General features: G+C 41.6%; 1 long non-coding RNA gene across 1 annotated transcript in view; it reads left to right on the forward strand.

The window, feature by feature from the left end:
* Window positions 1-12,589, forward strand: part of LOC147758267 (uncharacterized) — a 76,316-nt gene that overhangs the window by 25,097 nt on the left and 38,630 nt on the right. The gene's annotated exons all lie outside the window — the stretch shown is intronic.

Consider the following 12,589-nt stretch of genomic DNA (forward strand, 5'->3'; position numbering starts at 1 on the left):
CGCCAAAAAACTTCAAGTTCGATGTTAAAAGACTCGTCTCATAAAGTTTTGAGACTTTCTTACTAGCAAATTTACGGTAACTGATTTAATTTATAGGTAACAGGAAAAGATAATAATTCATAGACGCAAAAGCTAGAGAATATGGTGGATGCAAATAAGTCTTTGAACTCCACCTTTTTCTTTCGCTGTCTTACATTTAAGTAGAGGCACCATTTCTTGTTACTGTAAGAATTCAGTATAGAAACCATCATTATGGCTGCATGTTGGCCCATCCGAGCGTACAGCCATGGGCAATGAGAAGCTTTTGTGTGTCTCGGGCTCTTATGTCTTTTATTAACTCCCGTGGATTTAATAGCGTCTTTTAATAGTCATATGACCGCAGTTCATGTTTTTGTACAGTTAACGAATTCATTGCCGGTTGCCTTCCTTCGAAATGCTTTCAAATGGTCCTCATCGACCTTAGATAGTCGAGCACAGTGACGTGCGTCCTGTATTTCTGAGATGCCATGATTAAACACGACAGGCAATTTCTGAGTAGTCGTCTCAGGCGTGGAGCTCACACCTTTCCCAACACCAAAATCCTGTGCTACTTCGATAGGTTTTTTGACATAAAGCAAAGGTCGAAATAGGGCAAGTGGGTGGGTGTTGAAGATTAACTTTTTTCTTCGAATTATCATCATTGGTACCTGACCCCAAATTAAAATACATAATTTTACTATACAATTAACCTTTAAAGAAGGAGGAGCACCTATGAATGATGTATTCGTGTAAACAAACAATAAAACAGTAGCAGAAAATTTTTGAAAGAACCCTTATTTGTGTTTCCATATGAGCTTACTAAAAACTTTGAAGAATTTCGACTGTAACAAAAACATATACGTATATATTCGACAGATATAATACTATTAATTGAGAAAACACGTTTGCTAAAAGGATTGCACCCAAACATTTCTACACCTAGGTTTCGCAGAAATCCTACTACTAGCCAGGCTGCCTAGACTTCCATATATAATACGACTCGAATATATCCGATTGGATGAAGCAGATTTATCGGCTAGCTTTCCACTGGGATATTTGCATGCTTTTTACATGTTTTATACAGGGTCATTTCTGCAAACTTGAGTTGCGATGTTGGTGACTTTTTCGCGCAATTTCCCCACTGGAGCGGAGTAGATTCGAAGTCAATTTGCTACTATAAAGCTGGCATTTTTATCGTAAGGTTCTTCAGGTTGCTCGCGTATCCGCTCGCTAGATCCCTCCTAACGAGTCCCCAAATCGTGGCAAATAAAATTTACCTTCTGCGAATATTTAAAATAACCACCACGACAACCATAAACATAGTTATTACAGCAAAAAGTTGTGGCAGTTTTGTGAAGGCAAGGCTGAGTGCTATACATCAGGGGACGCAACCTCACTCACCTGACATACTCGGCGTGAGTGGAAGGTAGTTCCAGGAATTAGCTGATTGGACACTAGCAAATCGAAGCGAAAAAAAGTTGCTCGACAGGCTTTGCTACCGATAAGGAGACACCCGTACGATTAGGCCACAATTGTGCCTCAGACGCACCGTACCCGATATTTCCGGATATCCGAATTTCAAATAAGCCCGACAATTATTAGTTCAATTCTACTAAACTTTACTCAGTCATACATGAAATCTCTAAAGCCGCACCAGTTTGCGGAATTGCAGATCAGCGAAAAATCATTATTGATATATTAAAAAAAATAGAGTTGAAGCATAACTACCACCTTTGAAACAGTGAGAATGCAATGCTTATTAAAACGACTTGATGTACGAGCGGATCAGGATGATCCAAAGGTCGTCCAAATGGCATTACGCTGAATCGTTTATAGCATACCTACATGCTGCATGTATATTCTGCTTGTACGTAACTATATATTCAACAGGGAACCGATAAAGACACAAAAGTAGATATTGGAAAAAAGTCCCTACTTCGGCGGCTAAATAGTAAAGCAATGCGGGCTTAAATTTTAAACGTAATTTAAAGAAATCATTGTCCCACTTTAATCTTTGCCCAGTTGTAAAGTCAAAACAAAACATGCTTATGAGCTTAATTAAGCGACCCTCTCATCAAGATTGACTGAATTGCTCGGTACGTTGATGGAACATTGAGAAAATGGGCAAAATTTCTTCATTTTTATAAATGTTTACAGAAAATCCAAGTGTTTTATAGCTACACGTAACGTTAGCCCGTTTTTTTTTTTGTCAGAGTCAGAGCGGACGATTTTCCAGCATGTTTGCGCAAAAGAAACAGTACGGAGTCTATTTTTACGGGACTAGGTGAACCAAGGTACAATCGTATAAAGAATAAATGTAAATAGCCCTAACACTGAGCTCTGTGAATCTCCACATGTTATTAAATGGTGGTTCAGAATTACATTACCAATGCGTGCAGTTAAGAAAGGGCTAGGCCAAAAGATTTGAACCAATTGCAAAAAAAAAAAACAGGAGAAAAGTTGTCGCAGTTTTAAGGAGAGAAGCCCTTTTAGTGCAAGAACGCGTGCTATCTATTCATGCACGCCAGTATTGTACATATCGCCATCGTGGTTCTACCTGAAACAGGCTTACCACTTAAATTTAAGTACTGCATCTTGCGGAGGTTGGTCTGTTTAGAGGATTTCCCTCTATTTCCAGTCCCCGCTTCGTACATTTGTAGACAGGAAATCTGTGCTAGCAAACTCACCATTACCATTCTAGGTACCTCAAAACTATCTGCTTTCATGAACCTTTCACAGGACTCTCCTATCTGAAAATAAAGCGACCGATATCGTCCAACAAAAGGGCACAGGCAAAGTAACGAAAAGCGACAGGGCAGCGCGTTGAAATGAACTGATGGTAGCCACTTTTCCTGCCGAAGTCGTAATATGCGTTCATGCAATTGCATGCACCTTGCTCATAGACTAAGCTGTGCAAGCTCAACTATGATGCTGATGAAGGTAATGCTAGTCGTTGTTGTAGTGACCACGTTGATAATGGGGACTTCGTTGTATTACACCGGAATAGTGGTAGCAGTAATATTATACATTTCTCACAACGACCAAAGACGATGCAATGAGCGCGCCCACATTCGTTTCAGCGTTTGGCTCGAGTGAATAGGCGCCCATGGGGTATACCAAAGTTCGTAAACCTCCTGGCAAATAGAAGAGCTTTCCCGCCTAGAACGTAACGATCACGATTTTCTTGCGCCCCCGCCCCCCTCTGTGTGCGGTTGCTCGTATCGCCTCTGGCAATCCTACCGCGAACCAAGGGCGGCAACGATCATATAGCGGCTCAGTTGTAGACGCAGATTAGCAAGCAAGAAAATGATAGAATTATTCACAAAATAATCTCAGCGCACGCGGCCACGGCACCGTAACGAGTTCCACGATGCGGTAGAAACAAAGATAAAATGATTATTAGCGTACACAGCTAGCCAACTACCTATATAGGTACATCGAGTTTACGGCGTGAAAAGCATAGTTAGCATAGGAGTTCCTTGCAGCCATAGAACTGAACTTGATTACAATCCTACGGCGCAGATCCCAGCTCAAGGAACAGTGCGAGGTTTGGCCAAGATAGCGTATATGGCTTACGAATAGAGAGACGCTGGCCACACCGATGATGATCGAGGAAATTGCGTTTGTCGGCTTACCATATAGAGCTAATTCTATGTATATAACGAAAGATGCTTTTGCATAAAGATAACTGTAGAGAAACTACAACCTATTTACGCAATCACCAACCTGTTTCTCGTAGTGGTCTTCGAGTAGACGACGACGACGACGACGCCGACGCGGACCGACATTCGAACTTCATAGCAGCACTGAAAGTTTCGATCTTAGTTCTATTTCTTCTGAGGGAGCAACAGATAAAAACAGATTTTGCCACGTTTACTTTTATCGCGGCCTCAACGATCGTCGTATCGGTGCCTATGATTAGCTAGATAGCGTGTGGAACCTTTTCGTATGAAATGGTCATATTTGCCTATATTAACGATAGAATTTACCAAAAATCTACCAGCACTATAATTTGGCGCCGTTTCGTGGTCCGCAACACCACCGGCACCATCGGTAGTACGAATTTATGGCTAACTAAATGAAGCTGGGAAGCTGGTCGTAATCATGAAGTAACCAATCGTTCGTGGAAGAGCTGCCCACTTAAGAAGGACGCTGGTTTACGGGAAAGGTGGGCTATCGAATGATACCCTATCGGGTTAGATTGGAAGAGGCTCAAGTATAAATTATGGCTAGTCTATCGAGAAACACAGTAGGTGGAAATGGCTCGCAGGTGCAAGCAGCAATCAACAAGGTGAGAAAAGTATCATACATTGTAGTATGTTCGGTTACATAGAATTCTAGCAATAATTATCAACGCTAAGTGATCTATATTTTGGGCAAGCTTACTAACGATGTTGGTACGAATACGAGATTAGTATATCATGAGCCTACAAGCCGTTCGCTCAAGGTTCATTTTCCTTATAGTTTTTCCCTTGCTATTTGTTGATACGAATCCTCTTAATGAGTCACCTTACGAAGCAAACAAGCACAGCCTTGCCGAAAAATCGCTTTTTTCTTTTAAACTGAAGTTTCAACTGGAGTTATTAGCGTCAAGATGCTGGTAATAGACCAAGATAGCTCAACGTCACACTAAGCGCGTATTCTAAATGAAGCTCTTTTGGGCGTTACAGTGATTTGTAACAGTCACTCAGTGGCGCAACGGAACGGCGTGAAGAACAGAGGGGGAAGTGGAGTGTCTGATGCCGGTCTCAATAGCTGTTCTCGGCGTCCAAAGACCATTTTCGCTGACCCCACATAACATTTGGTCTGAACAATTCGAGCGAGTTACTACTACTACCTTCGACATATTTATTGCTTTTATTATTTTTATTACTACTCTATCGATTGTAAGCTTTATTTTGAGTCGTCTGAGGGTTGCGAATAGCGAATATTTATTTCAGCACGATGCCACCCGTTTCAACTTCGAGAATTCGACAGCGGAGACAATTCGCCTCCGACAACTAATTCTCTATTAATTTTCATTGGATTAGTAGTGAAAAAAATTTAGTGATTTAATCAATTTTCTATTTGTCACGAGTATTTAAGTTGACCCTTGTCAGGGCCGTAACCTCCGCCGTTTGTCCTCTAGCTTATGAGGTTTGCAAAATAACCCAAGGCTAAATACCTTTATGTGTTTGTTTACCAACCTGTTGTGCCTGGCTTCTACGGAGGCGATATGATTGATTTTTGAAAGAATATGAAACAATAAGTGTAACGTAGGTAGACTTCAATGTGTCAATGGTAAAGAGTGTATGGCTTGTCGTGTGCTGGCATAGCTGTTGCCTTCAAAAGAGATTCTTCTTAGACATTGACGAAAACGGCGCAGAAAAAACGTTGGCAAAATTTCTTCTTCGTAACCGTTGCGGCTAGAGATTACACCTAGGATAGAATTACAAACATTGTTTCAAGATGACAAAAAAATTGAAAAATTCAAAGCAAAAAACGTTTCATCTGTGAAAAAAGGCGTTCATTAAGAAATAAAATTAGCTACTTGTCTAATGATTAATTAGTAATTTAGTGACCGGTAAATGCCATAAGTTGTTCGATCTGGGTTTATCGTGAAAGCTTTACGTAGAGTTGAAACTGAGTGTTTAAAGCAATATGGCTGAATTGTTATAGTTGAGCTGATGTTTGCCCCGGATCTAGCAACCGTTGTGTTTCTCTTTTGAAGCTTCGAGAAGTGTGGCGGCTTCTTTGTCGTTTTATCTGAATCCGCTCAGTAGGACTCTGCCTAATATACGCGTGCTGCTTGTCTAAGAATGATAGCTTTTTTTCAAACTCTTATTTAGTATAAAAGGAGACTAAATATAAGATTTAATGTATGCATCCGCTGTAATTAACAAAAATGCCTAAACACAAAGAAGGCAGAGGTAAGCCCATTAAATGTCATGCAATGACCAGCTTTCAGAGTAGAGATTGTTCAAATTTTAGAAGGTTGTTAGTGACGGGAAAAGAATAGACAATCGGAATTTATATTTGTAAGTGAATTTTTTCGCACAGATTATATACTTTGTACAGTTATTCAGTTCCTGTTTACATCTCAAGAAAAAACATTAACTGCGAGTCAGATATATATATATATATATAAAGTCATTGATTATCATTTGAAATATGACAGTCAAACCAATCGGGACGCTCTCCGGAAAAATCGGATTCATTCATTATAGTGTATACAGTATATTATTCCTAGATCTTCATGATGATATTGCATGAGAACAATATAGGCGACCGAACCTATTCATTGAACTCGCGATCGGAGTTCTGAGCCGACTGTCTTCAGGAGACCCGTTTCTTCTGTTATCATTTATTGATAATAACAATATTAGTAATATGTATAGCGTAATCATTTCCTACGGTCTACCGATGCGAGACTATATTCCGAAGCTTATTCTTTTTCACATTACTACTTTGTAGTATGGAACTGCAATGATTTCAGCTTTTCAACTCCCTGTATTTTAGCACACGAGCTGAAGGCTTTTTTTTCTATATGAGCCCGAGCGAAAATCAGGTATTCCGAGGGTAGTAAATGTTCGGGGGTCTCTTTTGCTACAGTTGGTCCTCGATTTCTCATCTTATCCCCTTGGCCTTCACTCCCTTGGCTCTTAGTCCCCTTCAGTCGATTCCTTTTCAACTGAAAGGGCTGCCACTACTATCAGCTTGCCGTAACCTAGGTGGGAGTGAGGTGCGCGTGTTCCAGGAACAAAGCTATTTCTGAGGCGGCGCGTCATCCCAACCCCAAACATTGGCTGAATACCCCAGCGCGGACTAAACGACTAGTATTTTGTTTCTCCTCTACGAGCGCGAACGAGCACCTCTAACTCGGGAGCAGTAAGGCAAATATATCCAACTATACACAAGCTCTTACACTTTACGAGGCATGGACAAATTCAGTCGCGTGTTTAGTATACTCGACAGTAATAACATGACTCTCACATGAATGTCTAGTGAACCAGACCTAGCACTATGACGGAAACCTATCCTTAAACTTGACCGTTCCCTATTTTCTTATTTTCCATGTCCAGTATCACCCACTAAAACGCCGACGAGGTATGCAGTGTCGCTGCTTTAGCTTGCCATAACGTTCTCAATCTCTTTCATGCATAGAGTTTCTTCTGCAAGCTAGATATAGTATACCTCGATGTGCGGACGAGGAACACAGTTTTTGCCAGTCGTTGCAGGAACTCGTACGATTTGAATTACACAACCTTTAGAGTCTGCTTATCATGCAATGCGCCTTTTGCTAAATGAACTTGAGTCTGCTGCAGGAGTCTGGATCAAGGAATAGGTCTTTCTGTTCCGAATCTACAGATATGCACGGGTTCCACGAGGTATATCAGTGCATAACTCTCGTTGTCTATGTCATCCTACTGGGGGGCCTACTATGCCGTCGAACTGACGCAATTGAAGCGCAACACATTTAGTCGACGCAAGAACTTCGCATTGGTGGGCAAATCTCAGAGGGAAAGAGAGGGGACCCTGGTTCCCGGTTAGTCTCAGCTGTTTTGCAAAATAAAGAAGCTTTCTTTTGACAAGAACCTTACCAGCTGCTGCGCTTTTGGCACGGAAAGCTTTGCGTTGGGTCACTGTCGCGGTTGCAACTACCTGATCAAGTATCGCGGACGACTGAGATCAGAGTACCGTCAACCAACTGGTCGTTGCTAACTCACCGACCTGCTTGTATCTGTGTAAACTGGCGAGTCATTAGTGTTTCGGAGAACTCATTCTGCATCCTGTTTCATATGCACGAACATGTCTGGCCGACTTACCCACACCTGCTAACTTCGGGGCCATAGCTCTAAGAGGTGCTAAGAAATACCACTCTTAGCAGAAACAGAAGTAACTGTGGCAGCAGTTCCTTTGGTGGCGATAGTTGGAATCGCAATCCATGGTGATAATTTAAATGGCTGTTGTAACCGAGCTTCCCTCGAGGCTGTCTTAACACGTCGCGCGCGTATTTAACGTGCATACGCTTGTTTACTTAGCTATACCCGAAATACTGGCCGAAGTACTGATGAAACTGATAACGGTCGCGTTAAGTGCATACATTTTTTCTAAAGAACGAACATACTAGAAAGATAGCTAAAGGCTTGTACGAAGGAGATCAGGTATCTGTCAGGTAATTAAGCCGAACGGCGGAAGATGGGAAGAGAAAAAAAAAATCCTTGATGGCTATCCGTGTCATCTGGGCGCTGTACCATCCTTCCCAGGATAGTCTTTGCAACGCACAAGCTAAAAGAGAAACTGCCAAATACAAACGTGTACGCATTTGTATATAAGAGAAATGGTATCATAGTAATTTATCTATGCCGTCCAATATAACCGGATGAAAATCAGAAGTAACATATATAAAAACAAATGAAAGAGTCCAATGAAATACTTGAAAAACATCACAGTATCACATAATTAACGGATATAAAACGCATAAGGCAATATTCCACCTATTGTAGAATGCCTTGTCAATAGGACTGAAAAAATTCAATAGAATTTAAATGTTCTTTATTTTGACTTGAGGACTTCAACGATGTATTTAATGTCTTTCACGGGATAGTAGTTCAAAGCTGGTTTTAAATTGGGTTAAATCCGAGTCCCGTTTCATGAGTCGAGCTTAATCACGTCCTTAAACACAACCTGCTAATATAGTAAATAAGTACCAGCAGGACTGGCCGTGTGCAAATGTTATGCAAGAAGAATATTATAGCAACATAACGTTAAATATCCTATTAAGGTTGCTTAGACGTAAGGTCGGCTATGCTTTCAGAACAGCGAGGTAGAGACAATACAATAGCAAGGTCGTTGTACCGGAATCCGTATATCTATGTATACTTTGGGGGTACGGCGCATCTCTATCAAACTAAATTGGTCCACAATTAGCGGGGGGTTGGGGGTTGGGGGGGGGGTACCTCCCATTTTCACTTGTATTCTAAATAAGCACAGTCTTCCGCTAGAAAGTTGACGACATCCGTGGCATAGGCAAAGGCCTAGCCTTACTCGAACGTTCAACGACGCTTTAAAAGGCGCACTGTGATCTTGAAAAAGCAGTCTACAAGGGTTCGGTTCGAAAGACGGTGATAGCGAAATGATATTTTGGCATAAAGGGGGTAACTAGTCGGTAATTCGCGAATCGCTCTATCGTTTGGAGATTTACATAGATGGTGACTTTATTGCCTTCAATAGTTACCGGAGGTTGTCCTTGTACCTTTAGTGTTATCGACTAGGTTGTTCGGCTGCCTCAAAATGCTCATGTTAAACAGCTGTTCGAGAATTGAGGAGACAGAGGCGTTCCTCCGAAGTGAATTCGAGGTGCAAGCAAAGAACAGAAAGCATTTCTGCGCGTGAATCGTCACAATATAAATAGGGATACGACCTAACTAACACTCGAAATGCATCAAATCGACCGCTACGACCAATAGTCCTGCTCGAGACACCGTCCTGTTGTGTATCGCGCACTTGGTCCGTAATAAATCTATTCTATGTCGTTTCGATGTGGATTCGTTTTTTAGCGCGAGTTTGCAGTGCGATCTTTATTCGCGTTTCGTGCTAGTATCCACACAATCATGCAATGACAATACCACACTGGTCTTCTTTATTTATGGTGGCTATATGCTACGGGACAAAGGCGATGTATGAATGGGAGCCGGGGATGAGGGTTAGGAGTCGCGCCGCCGAACTCAAACCACCTTATCTAGTATCCGGCTTAGGGAGACAACAAAAGTCAGTCTACGCTAAATGAAGAGCGCTGTTACCGGCAGCTCTGCAGCAAGCAGCCAAAGCGACATTAGTATGACTATGATGCAAGACATTGATTATCCACATTATTAGAAGACAAAGCCATCAAGCGGATAGCAATAGCAGAGCTGTTGGCCGAATGAGCAGATTGCCGTGTAGAGACGGAGTCGGTCCTCTCAAGAGTGTTTCGTCGTAAAGGATGACGAATTGTTGCGCTTGCAGTCCGACATGGCTTTCTCCCTGTGTTTTAGCCGTTCTTATTATCGAGTTAAAGGAACGTGGAAAAGAGCATCAAAAAGAAGGAGAAGAAAAACTCGGGGGATTCGTTGCCAAGCTGCGGCCGAAGGAGGTCTATTGAAGAGCTGTCAGCATTCGCGGCAGCCGCAGCCTTTACTCGCAACGTGACAGAATGTACATCCACACGCATACATAGGTAAATGAAGTACAACGAGTCAGAATCGATGTCTGTGCTTAAATCACATATGACACTTAGCTACTCATAACCAATGTGCTATATTCCCGTCGGCGGAAATGGCTAAAGCAAATTTAAGTCGTCCCTATTCCGTTTTACTTTTATCTAACGGCTGTTCTCATTGTGAGATCCACAATGTAAATCTATTCTTGTAGGAGAACCGTGACGATGGCTCTGCCCTCGATGATGGCGGCCAGCAACAAGCCCAACAACCAGACTAAACCAGGGAGTGCGAAAAAAATCGAAAAGGAGAAGAAGGAACAAAAGGACGACAAGCCTTAGCCATAGCAGTCAGCGCAGTAGCACCATTATACCTGGCAGTCGGTCTCGAATTTTGGGCTTCCCTTCAGTCTTAAACTCGATAAATAACGCCTATATATGGCCGTTGTACCCGTATTGCCGCAGCGACCTATACTCTACCATTTTATCGAGATATCGATTTTAGTATCTTGTCATCCTTCAGTTTATAGATACACTAACATAGTAGTACGTGGGTAGCAGTTACTTGCGACGATGAGAGCGTACGAGCATTTGATCAGTGCCAGGTGGCTAAATCAATGTAGAGGTTTGGTATGGACCAAAGGTATGCTTAACTTTACAAGAGGAAGGACGCACCTGAGTAAGACAGCTATTGTAAGTTGTTGAGGTTGCGAAGATATCGATTGGTAGTAATGGAGGCAGAGTGAAACACTATTGGTGAGGGAGGCGTTCATGATTTGAGGTAGCCTCGACGACTGAGGTAATCGGCACAAGAAGCAATCATACAGACAGCAAGTAAGGGAGTACCGTTTCCCACAGACAATTCATACTGCAGCATCGTACACAGTGTAGCTTCGCGAGTGATCGTGTCATCGACTCACGTCTGTTAATAATAGTTGTCAGTAGAGAGCGTTCTCGGTAGAGAAGGGCCCAGGGGAAGAGGTAACTGAAATCCTGGCAGAGAGTCCAAGGGCAGCGTGGATAGAATGGTAGTCTTTAGAGGAACTGAACGATAACGTAAAAAAAATGAAAAAGTCGGAATAAGGTCCATGTTGATATAACTAAAACATAATCTAAAACACTGAGGCCACCTATCAAAATAAATAGGACAAGTCAGGTGTAAATGCATTGTCTCCCTATTTATCAATCTCGTCCATTGCGTATGAATTTTGATCATGATGGATAAAGATAGGATTTTCTACAAGCGTTCTGGCACGAGCTAAATCAATAAAGGCCTATTAGTCAGCCTATATTGATGTCATTCGGTTGTATTATTATTAGGACGAGAGATTTTTGGACAAGGACTAAACTGCGTCAAGAAAAGTTTCGCGTATGTGAAAATGTGAAATTTTCATCACCGCTACTTAGCGATTTATCGAATGCTACCGTCAAGTAAACCTAGTAGTGTAATAATCCACTAGGTTATTATCTACATAAAAAAAAAAAAAAAATTAACTAATTATATCGAAACCTTCTTTAATTGTAAAAACTTCGTGTGCTCACCGGAACCACTCGCGGATGGTGGTAATGAATCTATATTGAATAGCGTCACATGTTAACCATATAGCACTATTCATTTTGCTATGGTTCTAAGGAAATAGATTTCACTTAGCGCCAGGAACCCGTGTCAACGTGTGTTAGCATCCGAGAAGGCTACATTCTACGCCTGCACTGATGTAAGCCTGACGAGCATTTTTCGTCTATGGCGAATTTAAGTGGCGGAAGCCTGTAGAAGTCGCTTGTCGGTATCGAGAAAAACACGTAGAGCCGCGGCTGTAGCAATTTTAACCAAATAAAGTTCCCATCTTCCCAACTCTAGACTCGGAGTGTTTCAAACTCTCCAGCTCTTAGTCGTTGTTACGATGGAAGGTAAAACGGTTTGTTCGCTAGACCGCGTAACCGCGCAGCCTCTGTATGTTTTCCGGCATTGTTTGTAGGCTGCCAAGAAGAGGGTTTTGCAAAAAGTGTCAGAACTGAAGAATAAAAAAATCTATGTTGTTTTTATCTATTATTGGTATTTTTTTCGTACTAGACTCCAAATACTCAACGATCCATGTTTTTCTGAATTTTTATGCGCATTTTTATCGATCTACTGTTATAATCTACTAGGTAATTTTGTTTTATTATCGACAACAGCAATTTCTACTTAAAGTGTTTCTTCAACAAACTTTGCTAGAATTATCCAGTGAAATCTGAAGTTTTTTTTTATTCGATCGCGCTTAGTCACTATATCTGATCGTTTGCTTAAATCGCCAGAATTGTTCATTGTCTGCGAATCCGTCTCTGTCTATTGGTACAAAATAAATTCGTTTACTATGATACGGCTATGTCGGGTATGATGACACTTGAACTACT

This window comes from Varroa destructor, unplaced genomic scaffold, assembly GCF_002443255.2.
Source record: "Varroa destructor unplaced genomic scaffold, Vdes_3.0 BEIS01000001.1, whole genome shotgun sequence".
NCBI lineage: Eukaryota > Metazoa > Arthropoda > Arachnida > Mesostigmata > Varroidae > Varroa > Varroa destructor.